Consider the following 15,158-nt stretch of genomic DNA (forward strand, 5'->3'; position numbering starts at 1 on the left):
TAAAAAAAACAATTTCTTTGTTTGGAGTAGGTGTTATATAATGCCACCTTATTAGAATATTTTAAAAAAAGAGCATTAACTTAATAAATTAAAATATGACTTGCTTATGTCGCTGCTAACCCAACCCCCTAACCCGTCCTTCTATAGCCCTGATCCTAACTTCTGACCATAAAACGGAGCTGAGATTACAACATACGCATCTGTTTCACGAAGAGTTTATCATAGTCAGAGACGTAGCTAGGGGTAGGCGGGTGGGGCGGCCTCCACTTACGCCGATTATGTGCTGCATTATTGCAGTATACACAGGCGAAGTTAAAAATAATTTGGCTTTACGGACTTATTTAAGGTAGGCTCCAGAAAAAAAACCAACTTCTTAATTGAAACTTTTTATTGATTCATTTGTGTATATCTAAGTTAGGGTACTTGAAGGAAAATATTTCCATGCATCAGGGACTCTTTTGAAAATATGATTGCCATGGCAACGGCGGCCATCTTGAAAAAAACCCCCAGCTTTTTGTGGAGGTTTAAAATTTCATAAACTAAAATATATATCGGCTACATAATCATTGATTCCTCTTTTACTAACATTAATAGAGTCAACTAGCTAGATTTTGTAACAAAAAACTCTAGAAAAATTTTACTTTGAATTTTCAAAATTTGGTATGGTGAAATTTCATTGAAATTAATGCTAAATTTAATGCTTTTTCACCATAAAAAAACTTTGAAAATTAAAAAAAAAATATTTTTAGTGATTTTTCTGTAACAAAACTAGCCAGCTGACTATATTAGTGTTTGTACAAGAAGGATCAATGATTATATGGGCGGTTTACATGTTACTTTATGAAATTTTAGAACTCCACAAAAGGTAGTTTTTCCAAGAAGAGTCCCTGGTACATGCAAATATTTTCCCTTAAGTACCCTAACTTATAGTTTATACATGCACAAATAAATAAAAAGGCTTACTAATTAAAAAAAAAATCCGTTTTTTTCCGGAGCCTACCCCCTTAACTTAATTTTTTTTAAATACATCAATATGAAATCCAACTACACATTGTTGAGAGACAGTTACTGGTGAAAACCTTCCCAAACTTTCCAAATGAGGGGGTGGTGGCGCTTTTTCGACAACATGAAAAACTTTATATATTGGACGTGACGGGGGAGGGATTTCTCCCCTGGCGCCGGAATGGGTCGCTACGCCTCTGATTATAGGACAACAGCGGTGCCACTACTCCCAAAAACTAAATGAAGAAGATGTAAGGCTCATGGTGAGGACAACACACGTGACTGTTTAGAACTTTAAAACCAGGCATCTCGCCTCTGGGTATATCTGTTTATCATGAATCAGACAACAGTCGTTACACCCCTCATTCAGATACCCGTGGTCACACCCCTCAATCAGACACCCGTGGTCACACCCCTGAGGTGATCTGTTCACCATGAATCAATAAGACACCCGTGGTTACAGAGGCGTATCCAGGTTTTCGTTGTAGGGGGAGCGAAAAGAGCAAAAAAGGCGCCGAAATTTTAACACGTTCTATATACTTGTATTATATATATATATATATATATATATATATATATATATATATATATATATATATATATATATAGATATATATATATATATATATATATATATATATATATATATATATATATATATAATTACTAGCTGTATGTCATTACTTCGCTATGATGTAAAATAAATTGAAAGTAGCACTCTGAAGAAATAAGAAAAAAAAAACCACAATGTAGGCCGACAAAACAAAAATTGTATCAATCTAAACCAAACAAAATATATACACACACTACAACCAAAAACAATGAACGTAACACAATCTGTTTTGTAATTCTTGTAGAAAAAATTTCTTGCATAATAATTCCTGGGAAATTATTTAAGACAAGTGAAATATGGGAAATAATCACTCTCTTAATATAAATATGTATATATCTTCACATTTAATTATAAATATCAAAACAAATAAATAATTACTTTAGAATATAATGAAATTGTTTAACACTATTCGTGTTTACAAAATGTTTTTGTCTGTAATCAGAATTTAATATATAGTCATCATAAATGCTAAAGTATTACAGCATAATGAAAGTTTTTAAAATCAGAGTTGGTATAAAACCACGCTTTTCGATGCAATCGAAAAACATTTAGTTCAGATCATATATTTCTAATTAACTACTGCTTCTTTGTGTTCTTTAATGATCATTTTTTAACATAGCGATAGGTATGGGTTAGATCTCTGTATTGCTCACACACCTTTTTACTGGTAATTGCAAAAACAATATTCAAAGAGTTTTACGTTTAAAAAGCTAATTTTCTGGCGGCATGGTACTTTGGTACATCATTACATGTTTTTCTACATGTACTTAACAGATCAGTTTGAAGGGGGGGGGGGGGGGGTTCAACTTCATTCACCACTGTCCGGTTACTTTAGGTCAATTATCCAACCCAGTGTATACCTAGGTGTGACATTAATTGTGGTAGTGATGGGTGAGGTGTGTGTGTGGGGGGGGGGGATAACCAACTCAGATTAAAGATAGCGTCAGTTTTTAGATGACTGTTCTAAACATACATATATATTACACAAATATATATTACAGAAATAGATTTAAATAAGTAGCAGTGGTATTATGACAATATATTTTTACAGAGGGACCATGGGGGAGGGGGGTTGTAACTGTTTCATATAATTTGTAATCGTATCACTATCGCCCAAACTGTGAGAATACTACTACTTCATCGTGATGACGTTGTTGACCTTGTCAAAATTTCCCAACCACTACGCAGTTTGCTCATAAGTAAATTTAAATAGAAGGGTCACATCAGTTGTATTTGTTTCTGTATTGTAATTTTTTTTTTAATTAATCTCAAGATTCAAACTGTATATATAAAGTAATTATGTGTGAAGTTTTAAGTATAACATTTTCTAATTCAATTATACGTAAGCAATTACATTATACAGTTGCCTTAAACTTAACACCCCTCTTGCCAAGTGGTACTACCCGTAGAGGTTTTTTAAACATTGCAATGCATCGTAATGGTTATTTTTAGAATGGCAAACTAATGCAGCTGTTAATACGTGTTGTAAACGTAGACACTACTAGACTAGTACAATAATGCTTAATTGCTGCATGAAAAGAAATCTTGTGATTTACATAGATGTGCCGACCAAAATTGTTTTTTAACAAATATCATTGTTTAAAACTTTGAGTTTAAAAAGTTTCCAAAAAGGCGCCACTTTGCTGAAAATGGCCAGAGGGGGAGCGGCCGCTCCCCCTGCTCCCCCCCTGGGTACGCTACTGCGTGGTTACACCCCTCAATCAGACACCCGTGGTCACACCCCTGAGGTGATCTGTTCACCATGAATCAATAAGACACCCGTGGTCACACTCCTCAGACACCCGTGGTTACACCCCTGAGGTGAGAAGCACCCCCCGATTCCCTGTTCTAATTTTAGCTCCCCCCGAATGATCTCCATGAACGTCCCCCTTCGCCAAGAAACAACGAAGCGGGTATTACGTAGCCCCTATCAATAAATCAGGAACGTGATCTAAATAAAACCAGGATGGAAAAGGGAGACATTTAATTAAAGAGGCTTTCACACACAGAACTATCACTGTTTGTGGCACACAGAGCTGAAAAAAACAAACAAAGACGATTCACTTTTTAAAGAAAAAAATAAAGGAAGTACCTAGGAAAACGAATGCAGTGATATTGAGGAAATGAATAGAGTCCTGATTAAAAAAAAAAACCTCACCCCCCCCCCCCCTGTTGAATTCTCAATGAAATCAACTAAGGCGACAAACTGGCAGCCGATTCTTTAACTGAGTAGCTCACAATCCCCTTACACCCACAGGGTGAGGTAGATTGGGACAAACTTGATTGATCTTCATCGATATATTCCTTGATCACCACCCAACTTACCGTCTTACTTCCATGTCCAGAGTTCAAATTAGAAAGTGTTCGTTCCTCCTGCTTACTCCCACCACTAAGACGGTAGTTAAATTATAATTAACCCATCCGTTTTGAGGCGCTGCCGGTACAGTTTTATCTAGTCTGTTCTTACGGCGTGTTGACGTCTGGGGTGTGGCGCAGTGCAACCCACCGTGGGTGAAAGAAATAATTCCAGCTCACACAAACACAGCTTCACTTCACCCCGACAAACTGGCCAGCCGCCGTCAGGGCAATATGGGAGCCTATCGACTTTTTATTATGTCGGTACGGCTGTTGGGGTAGGGTTAGGGTTAGCAGCAGCCACGGGGTAAAGAGTGGGGTCAGGGTGGGTGTCAAGGTCAGGGTAAGGGTACTGAAAAGATTCTACGAAATAAATGTTTGGAATAAGTACCAAGGCAATGAAAAATAAAAACCTAATTACATAAGAGTACCTTTTTTTTCAAGTAGAACATCTAAACTGGACGTTTTTATCCCCCCCAACCTCCCATATATGGTTGAGGTAGTTAACCGCAGGGTGGATGTATTTACCTGCAGGGTTAAGGTAGTTGCCCACAGGATTTAGGTACCTGTCACCAGGTTTATCATCAGAAAATGTTCCTTTGCTAGTCGACTCTGGAAAAATTCTGCCTCCTTGCAACACAAAGTCGAATCTTTTGTCCAGCAACTGTTCATTGAGTATCGAAAAGTTCCTTTCATGTCTTGTATTCACTCAAGTCTTGAAAAAATACACTTCATTCCTAAAATCTCTCTGGTCATGTAAAGCTTTGTTGTCCTGTAATGTCCTGTATTGTCCTGTAATGTCCTGTATTGTCTTGTAATGTCCTGTATTGTCCTGTAATGTCCTGCATTGTCCTGTAATGTTCTGTATTGATCTGTAATGTCCTGTTCTGTCCCGTAATGTCCTGTATTGTCCTATAATGTCCTATATTGTCCTGAAATGTTTCAATATTGTCCTGTTTTGTCCTGTAATGTCCTGTATTGTCCTATAATGTCCTGTATTGTCCTGTAATGTCCTGTAATGTTGTGTATTGTCCTGTATTGTCCTGTATTGTCCTGTATTGTCCTGTAATGTCCTGTAATGTCCTGTATTGTCCTGTATTGTCCTGTATTGTCCTGTAATGTCCTGTATTGTCCTGTAATGTCCTGTATTGTCCTGTAATGTCCCTTAAAGTTCCCAGACACGAAGACCTCCGGCCACTTCAATGGGTCCTCACCGCTGATTGGTGTTCACCGGGTCACGTGGTCCCCTACTACACCAGACCGAGACCCATGTACCCGATGTACCGGCTTTTATTGAGTCTTTCACCAATACTAACAGCGCTGTAAAAGAACGTACGACTCAAGAAACCTGACCCGTTTTGTATTGACAGTGCCACCACAGGCTTGCGAGATGTAGTAGAAACTTGTGGAGCCATGACAGTATTGACAGGCGACTTCTGTCTCAAAGTTTTGGTTTTATATATATATATATATATATATATATATATATATATATATATATATATATATATATATATATATATATATATATATATATATATATACATTGGTTCTTGACCTGGGTTCAATCGAACCCCAGGGGTTTGATGAGTTAGTCTCAGTGGTTGATTAGCAATCACTAATTAAGAAGGGTGAAGTGAATGCGTATATGAAACTTGCGGAGTTGTATATATATATATATATATATATATATATATATATATATATATATATATATATATATATATATATATATATATATACATATATATATATATATATATATATATATATATACATATATATATATATATATATATATACATACATATATATATATATATATATATATATATATATATATATATATATATATATATATATATATATATATATATATATATATATATATATATATATATATATATATATATATATATATATATGTATGTATGTACGTATGTATGTATATACACGTCCATTGAAGCACACACGAGCTGAGTAAACACTTGTGCCAACACCATGCGATGATCCGCTCGCCCCTAGCCCATGACACAATTATTAGAGAGATCACAAATGATAAATGCGAGTCGAGGAGAAAAAAAAGGCAACATTTCAATAGCGGCCATGCGACATAACGGAAGTAGGAACTCGCGTTTGTCAAACGGGAAAACGCGGGATTGATTAGCTGCCAATAATGTAGAATATCGCCTTGAATGAGGTTTGCACAAGTAAAACTTGTTTTTTTCCCCCATGTCCTTTAAAATGATTGTTATTTAAATGATGAACAAATAATACAGGTTGTAGGGGCGTCGCGCTGGTGTATATCTTAGTTAAGGTAGAATGCGTTTCGGGTATTCCATAAATTATTGCCCCTGGTACGGGTAAATATTTGTTATACTTTATAACCCAGGAGTTTTATCATTTTTACTGTTGATTAAACGAAATTTAAAATCTTTTTTGAACATAATATACATACACACACACACACACACACACACACACATATATATATATATATATATATATATATATATATATATATATATATATATATATATATATATATATATATACAGAGGCGTAGCGAGGGAGTGGGGGCGGGGGTGCGAATCGCACCGGGTGACACCATTTAGGGGGGTGACACCAAGGCAAAAAATAGTAAAATATATAAAGAAAAATGATAATTCCACTTAATTAAGTGATTAATTCGAGTGTTAAATAGTCTTTTAAGAGGTGCAAATGGAAAGTTTGAGGGGGGTGGGGGTTCAAATCGAAAGTTTGAGAGGGGGGTGCAAATCGAAAGTTTGAGGGAGGGGGGTGCAAATCGAAAATTGAAATTTTGTCCCCGGGAAGGGTCGCTACGCCTCTGGGGGTGACACCATTAAGTGCCGCACCGGGTGACACCAGACCTCGCTACGCCACTGTATATATATATATATATATCCAATGAAAAGGTAAAATCAAAGTTCACACACACATGTATTAACCCCTCTGTTCGCATGGGCTAAACATCTGTGTTCAACACAAATTATCAACCATCAATTTCAGTGTTAAATTCTTCCTCTAATGAGATGGAGAGTAAAAAAAAATCAATTTTCAGGAAGTCTCTATGGATTACTGGCAGGTTAAATGGGGTTATCTGCCCATGTTTTAGACTGATGTTTCTCGCACGTTTCTCGCTCTCATCACGCGAAAAGAATTAGTTTCAAATCTTCACTTTTTATAGGTGTTTTTGTTTGAAGGTAACAAGATCGAAAGTTGTCGCCACATTTGTAAAGTCAGAAAGACGGGGTAAAAGTGATTTATTTCGTTGCACATTTTGAAATATTTTGGAAGACTTAAGGGTCGTCCATAAGTAACGTCACACTCATTTTGTGACGGTGTGTGATGAGGGGGAGAAGGGGGGTTTAGATGGTGCGACATCACACTTTTGCATTATAAAAAAGCAATGTTAGAAAACGAATTTTAGATGTAGATGCTGCATGGTTTGTTTTTGGAGGTGACGCTTTACATTATCTACTTATAAGGTAGGCTGGCTCTGTATCCTACAAATAGCGGATCTACATCAATCTCTGTAGCACACATCAATGATAGATCTTTGTACCACACATCAATGTTAGATTTCTGTAGCACACATCAATGATATATCTCTGTACCGCTCATCAAAACATCAATGATACATCTTTGTACCACACATTTATGATAGATTTCTGTACCTCACATCAATGATATACCGCTGTATTAGACATCAATGATAGATCTTTGTACCACACATCTAGATCTCTGTACCACACATCAATGATAGATCGTTGTACCACACATCAATGATAGATTTTGTACCACTCATCAATGATAGATTTTGTACCACACATCAATAATAGATTTTGTACCGCACATCAATGATAGATCTTTGTACCACACATAAATAATACATCTTTGTACCACAAACATCAAAAATAGATTTTTGTACCACACATTAATGATAGATCTCTTTTCAAAACACCCTTCATCTCAAGTAAACAACCTTTCCAAACACCTTTTATCTTAAGAATACAACCTTTCCAAACACCCTTTATCCCGAGAATACAACCTTTCCAAACACCTTTTATCTCAAGAAAACAACCTTTCCAAACACCCTTTATCTCAAGAAAACAACCTTACAAAACACCTTTTATCTCAAGAAAACAACCTTTTCAAACACCCTTTATCTCGAACAAAACCAAACATTTTTAGTTTTCTCACATCTTGAGTTAAAGTACGCACGCAGTACAAAATAATTTATTGGTTATCTTCCTTACCCGTACTCCCCCACTTATCTCCCCTGCCAGTTTTTTTCCCTTTCTTCAATATCCAATTTCTATCACCATTTGCAGGAGCTTCGTCTTCAAGATCCAGCAGGCCGAGAAAATTCTTTTATGGCCTGAAAATTAATCTTATCGTAAGCGCTTCACCTCAAAATGCAATTTCTGTGACGCAATTAGTGTCTGGTCCTCTGCCGGTACCTGTCAGTGGTGCTCCCAGTGGAGTCTGCTACCAAAGTTATGTCCCAGCGACAGGGGGAGTGACGTCATACGATGGTGCAGTTTTGCTGGTGGTTTTTTTTTTTTTTTTTTCTGGAAGATTTTTTTTGTTACCTTACTTTACGAATGGTTAAATTCGTTTCGTCTCGTTTGGGATCTGAGTTTTTGTAGTTTTGTTTTTATAGATGTAAAGTGATTTGTTCACCCATTACATAACGGATTCACGTTATAAGGCAAACCATGCGTCCTAGGAATAAAAAGTATCCTGCAGTCATATACATCTAAAACTGTGCGGCATACCAAACAGATATTCCTATCTATCGACCACTTTACCTGTACTTTCTATCGACCACTTTACCTGTACATTCTATCGACCACTTTACCTGTACTTTCCATCGACCACCTTACCTGTACTTTCCATCGACCACTTTACTGTCCATCGATCACTTTACCTGTACTTTCCATCGACCATTTTACCTGTACATTCTATCGACCACTTTACCTGTACTTTCCATTGACCACTTTACCTGTACTTTCCATCGATCACTTTACCTGTACTTTCCATCGACCATTTTACCTGTACATTCTATCGACCACTTTACCTGTACTTTACATCGACCACTTTACTTTCCATCGACCACTTTACCTGTACTTTCCACCGACCACTTTACCTGTACTTTCCATCGACCACTTTACCTGTACTTTCCATCAACTCCTATACCTCTACTTTCCATCGACCACTTTACTTTCCATCGACAATTTTACCTCTACTTTCCATCGACCACTTTACCTGTACTTTCTATCGACAACTTTACCTCTACTTTCTATCGACCACTTTACCTGTACTTTCCATCGACCACTTTACCTGTACTTTCCATCGACCACTTTACCTGTACTTTCTATCGACAACTTTACCTCTACTTTCTATCGACCACTTTACCTGTACTTTCCATCGACCACTTTACCTGTACTTTCCATCGACCACTTTACCTGTACTTTCTATCGACCACTTTACCTGTACTTCCCATCGACCACTTTACCTGTACTTCCCATCGACCACTTTACCTGTTTTTTTCATCGACAGCCTTACCTGTACCTTTACCTGTACTTTCTATCGACCACTTTACCTGTACTTTCCATCGACCACTTTATCTTTACTTCCCATCGACCACTTTATCTCTACTTCCCATCGACCACTTTACCTGTACTTCCCATCGACCTGTAATTTCCCTTTCCATCGACCACATCAACCTTCCTATAAACGACCTATATATTATTTTCTACAGTTACTCGTTACTTTCAGGTCTTGACACAAAGCACAACAAACTTTGAACAAAGGTCAAGGAGCAACACATTAAAGGCCAGTTCCTGCAACTTTACCACGAGATTTAGATGGAATCGACAGGCGAACATTCTAAAAGGTCTGTGACAGGTAAGGGCGTAATGAGCTGGAATTAAATTGTCCATCTGTTTCATCTTTACGGCCCACACTTAGAGGACCTGGCCAGCGGATACAGTCTGGAATGTGAGGGTTCTGTTTAGACAACTTGAACTCTGGGGACTGTGGTAGGGGTGAGGTTGGTGGGAGTGGGGGAGTTCTGTGTGTGTGGGGGTAAGGGGGTGTCACCTGTTAATGTGTAAATGAGTTAGATTTAAAGGTTGTGAGGGCTGTGGTGTTCAGATGCGTAGCGACCCATTCCGGCACGGGGCGGACTATCAATTTTGACCACTTGCTTGCATTTCTGTATATAGTTATTTCTCCCCCCCCTTCTTACCATTTGCTTTCTGGTAACATATTATATTTCTGTGCCACAAACTCGGTATAGAAAACAGTCAAATCAGTGTGTTAAGTCTTGTTTATTTTCGTAACTTTTGTTGTATAATTCAATAGTTCAGCTTAAAATGTATTTTTTAATTATATTTCTACTCCCCCACCCGCCCTCACCTAGCTACGCCACTGGTGGTGTTACCACCCATTTGTTGAGATGCGAGATACGCCCCTATCTGTCTATAGTTTCTACTGTCTGTGTTAGGTTCATTGTTTCTTTAAATGCGATATTCCCTTCTATTGTATTATTACTTTTTGAATATAACAGGACTCGAACTACTTTATATGACTAACAAAAATTCATTTGTCCTTAAAAGTTGAAGTTTTTGCTTTACAAAACACGTTTAAAATTGTTTGCCACATTAAGGTTGGCAGTTTCTTACATAAATACTTGTAACTACAATTATTACACATTACATTCCAGGCATGTAGGCCTATCAGAAATGTATCATCCTTAGCCCAGTACATCATCCTCTTATCTACATTATCCCAGTACATCATCCTTTTATCATGCCTAGCCCAGTACATTATCCGTTTATCAACATTAGCCCAGTACACCATCCTTTTATCAACCCTATCCCAGTACTTCATCATTTTATCAACCCTAGCCCAGTACATCATCCTTTTATTAACCTTATCCCAGTACATCATCCTTTTATCATCCTTAGCCCAGTACATCATCCTTTTATCATGCCTAGCCCAGTACATCATCCTTTTATCAACCCTAGCCCAGTACATCATCCTTTTATCATCCTTAGCCCTGTACATCATCCTTTTATCATGCCTAGCCCAGTACATCATCCTTTTATCAACCTTATCCCAGTACATCATCCTTTTATCAACCTTATCTCAGCACATCATCCTTTTATCAACCTTATCCCAGTAAATAATCCTGTAATCAACATTATCCCAGCACAGCATCCTTTTATCAACCTTATCTCAGCACATCATCCTTTTATCAACCGTATCCTATTTTCACCAATGCACAGTTTAAATAGACGCACCGCTCCGCTCTGGTATTAATTGAATCTTAAAATGTGATAATCTCCGGGTAGGTCTTCAAGAAAAAATGCCAGAAACACATTTCTCTTTGGGAGAAGGAGGCGCCGCCTGGTGCCAGGGGCGTAATCTCAGGCGGGTTAACCCTCCCCAGCCACACACATGGCTACAGCCAAATTGAATTTTAAATATTAATTTTTAATCTCAGCTCTGCGGTCTATAGTCTGCTCCACGGGAAGTGGGGGTGGGGAAGGGGTGGGTGAGAATGTGGGGGGCGGGGTTGTGTGTGAAAAAAGGAAGGGCGCTAAAAGTAAAAAAGAAAGGGTAACAAAACGACGGATAATCAAAATACGTAATGGGGGTATGGGGGGAGTGAGGGGGAGGGGGAGTGTGAAGATAAAAATACATTGAAAACCGCAGAGGCCGAAAGAAAACACGAAAAACTTGTTGACTAGACAAACATAAAGTTGAAACAGTTCAAATAGAAAACGCCGACTAAAAGTTTTTTTTTAATCTTAAGGAGTAGGGAAAAGTCAGGGAGGAATTCGTTTCTCTCTCCTTATCTTAAACTTTGTATAAATAAAAAAAGAACTAGGCTTTAGCGAAAACAACCATCAAACTGAATAGATTTCCATTGGTCGTATTTGTGCCCTCAATGACGACATGGTTGGATAAAGTTTGACGACGTGGTTCACATAACGTCATAGAGCCAGATGCTAAAACTGGAATAAAATTGTGTAAATAGCGAAAACACCCAAAGATCTATCGGGCTTTTTATGAAGCATTGACGATTTGACAGTTTGTACTAGTGGGCGGGGCGGGGAGTATGGTTTAAACATGGACTGGAGCAGTGGTTTGTAGTTTGTATAGAACAGTGGTTTGTAGTTTGTATGGAGCAGTGGTTTGTAGTTTGTATGGAGTATTAGCTCTGTGAGAATGTGATTTTGTGTGTTAAAGACACATGTTTTACGTGTAAGGTTAAAACACTAGTTTCAATATGTGCGCTGTTTTCAAGTCATGACGTGTGTTTTACTTATCATACCCCAGGTCAAATCCATTTATAATTACCCCACACACACACAAGGCGATAGATTGACGTCATACCTGTACTCCGAAGAAATTAATTAACTCCCATTAAAAAATATCGTTTAGCAAAGTGATACATCACACGTATGTGGTGCTAGGATTGTCATGGGAATGTAGGGGCTCACAGAGAATCTAACGGATGGAATTAATTGTAAATAGATATGTACAGTTTATAGTGGTATGTATGTCTTTAGTTTGTCAATGTTATATACTGTACACTATAATCTATTCCCCACCTTTACTGCTGTTGTTGGTAATGTCTGCTGTTGTTGGTAATGTCTGCTGTTGTTAGCGCTGTTGTTGCAATGTCTGCTATTGTTGGTGCTGTTGTTGGTAGTGTCTGCTGTTGTTAGCGCTGTTGTTGGTAATATCTGCTGTTGTTGGTGGTGTTGTTGGTAATGTCTGCTGTTGTTGGTAATGTCTGCTGTTGTTGGTAATGTCTGCTGTTGTTGGTAATGTCTGCTGTTGTTGGTAATGTCTGCTGTTGTTGGTAATGTCTGCTGTTGTTGGTAATGTCTGCTGTTGGTAATGTCTGCTGTTGTTGGTAATGTCTGCTGTTGTTGGTAATGTCTGCTGTTGTTGGTAATGTCTGCTGTTGTTGGTGCTGTTGTTGGCAGTGTCTGCTGACGTGGGTCATGATTGCTGTCTGCTGTCGTGTCTTAAGTCCACAGTCTGTTACAGTCAACAATTGCATTACTTTTCACTGATTACACCTGCTGTCAGTGTTCACTCTAGCCACTAACGTGTAAAAGTTCACCAACCACTGATCCCACCCTACACCTGTCGTCAATGCACGGTTCACTTTACCCCACAGCCTCCCCCCCCCCCCCCCACTTAGTGAGACCCCTCTAACAAACACGAGCCGGCCATTTATCGAACTTTATGACACTTCACCGTTAGACAAGTAAAAAAACAAGCGACTATTTACTTAAAGATGCACTGACGGCAACTCGTGTCGTTCTCGTTTGCGGCGGGTAACTGGAGAAGCCGCTTATCATAAAACCCGGGCAGGCAGGAATTAGACCAACACTCTGGCATTTGCTAAACCAGTTGAACTAGTCGAGGCAGACGAATATCCAGACGACATCGAATTCTGCTGGAAAAAAAAATGAAAATGGCTCATGCATGTTATTACTGTCAGATAAAAAGGATGAGAATAGGATATTAATGATTATCTCACTACATACATTAACAAATTCATGAATGTTTTTGTTCGCTACTTTTCCTACATGTTTTTAATCTTTTATTAAAAACCCAAAGGTCGGCAACCAGAAACTAACAAACAATTTTAAACCAAAAACATTTATAAAAGGTTAGGACCAACAACACTACCAAAGCGAAACTCAATATAATTAATTATTATTGCTCTTTATGTAAATGTTTGTGAGCTCATTTTTCTGCTATAAAGATTTTATGGTTAAAAAAAAAACAACCTCTGCTTATTCAAGCACCAGTATTAACCGAATCACAGGAAAACATTCTGGTTATTTTGGTACACCATTGCAGGAACTCTAATCCCTATTTTTTTTTACATAAAGCATAACAACCGAAATCACCCAAAATACAAGTTGATTTCACGATGTTTAAATTAGCGTTTATTGTGCTCTTGCAACTTAACAAATCCCGGCTTTTCCCGGCTTAAAGATTGAGAAAATCGGCTTATCTAACTACCGAAAACTAGCGAGGCACAAGTCAAGTTTGTGATGCTTAGAGCCACTGTTTGTGTGCCGTTGCGGGCCCGAGCTTGCTTGTTTACAGAGGGGGTCGCGGCTAGACGAATCTAGCTGGGTCTGTGAGGGCCATATACTATAAACAACATAGGGGGAGGGGGGTCGTCGAGTTGTGGGCAGTGAAAAAAAAGTTGGGGTGAGATGGGCTGAGATAGCTGGGTAGGGTCTGACCGTCGTGGGGGTGGGGGAGGGGGGTCTGTTTGAGAAGATCAAGTCCAAGACTGAAATAGAATAGCAGAGAATATGGAGGGCTTTTTGTCGATAGATGGTTAATTGAAAGTTGATGGAGTGGAGGGTGAGGGGGTGGCCGTGTAGGGGTGGGGGTGTTTGATAGTGAGAGGTGGTGACGTGTAGTGGCAGTGGTTGTTTAAACAAGGGGTTGAGTGTTCGAGGAGAAAAGTATCGGGGTGATGGGTAAAGGATCGAGGGGTGGGGGCGCTGTGGGGTGATGGGTGGATATGTGGAGTGTTGACCAATGGATGAAGGTGGGGGGGGGGTATTGGACTATGGGTGGAGGTGTGGGGTGTTGGGCTATGGGTGGTGGTGTGTGTGTTGGCCTATGGATGGTGGTGTGGGGTGTTGGGCTATGGGTGGTGGTGTGGGGTGTTGGGCTATGGGTGGTGGTGTGTGTGTTGGCCTATGGATGGTGGTGTGGGGTGTTGGGCTATGGGTGGTGGTGTGGGGTGTTGGGCTATGGGTGGTGGTGTGTGTGTTGGCCTATGGATTGTGGTGTGGGGTGTTGGCCTATGGGTGGTGGTGTGGGGTGTTGGACTATGGGTGGTGGTGTGGGGTGTTGGGCTATGGGTGGTGGTGTGTGTGTTGGCCTATGGATGGTGGTGTGGGGTGTTGGCCTATGGGTGGTGGTGTGGGGTGTTGGGCTATGTGTGATGGGTTTAGCTGTTTCTCTGTTGCGTTTTGGAATCATAAGCAGAAATCTTATGTACATTGTATGTGTTTGACTACATAAGCAGACTTCTTGTGTGCTGTGCATTTGTGTAGTGTGACATATAAGCAGACATATTGTGTACATTGTGTGTACATAA

This window comes from Physella acuta, unplaced genomic scaffold, assembly GCF_028476545.2.
Source record: "Physella acuta isolate Inbredline_101_S28 unplaced genomic scaffold, ASM2847654v3 ptg001235l, whole genome shotgun sequence".
NCBI classification, from domain to species: domain Eukaryota; kingdom Metazoa; phylum Mollusca; class Gastropoda; family Physidae; genus Physella; species Physella acuta.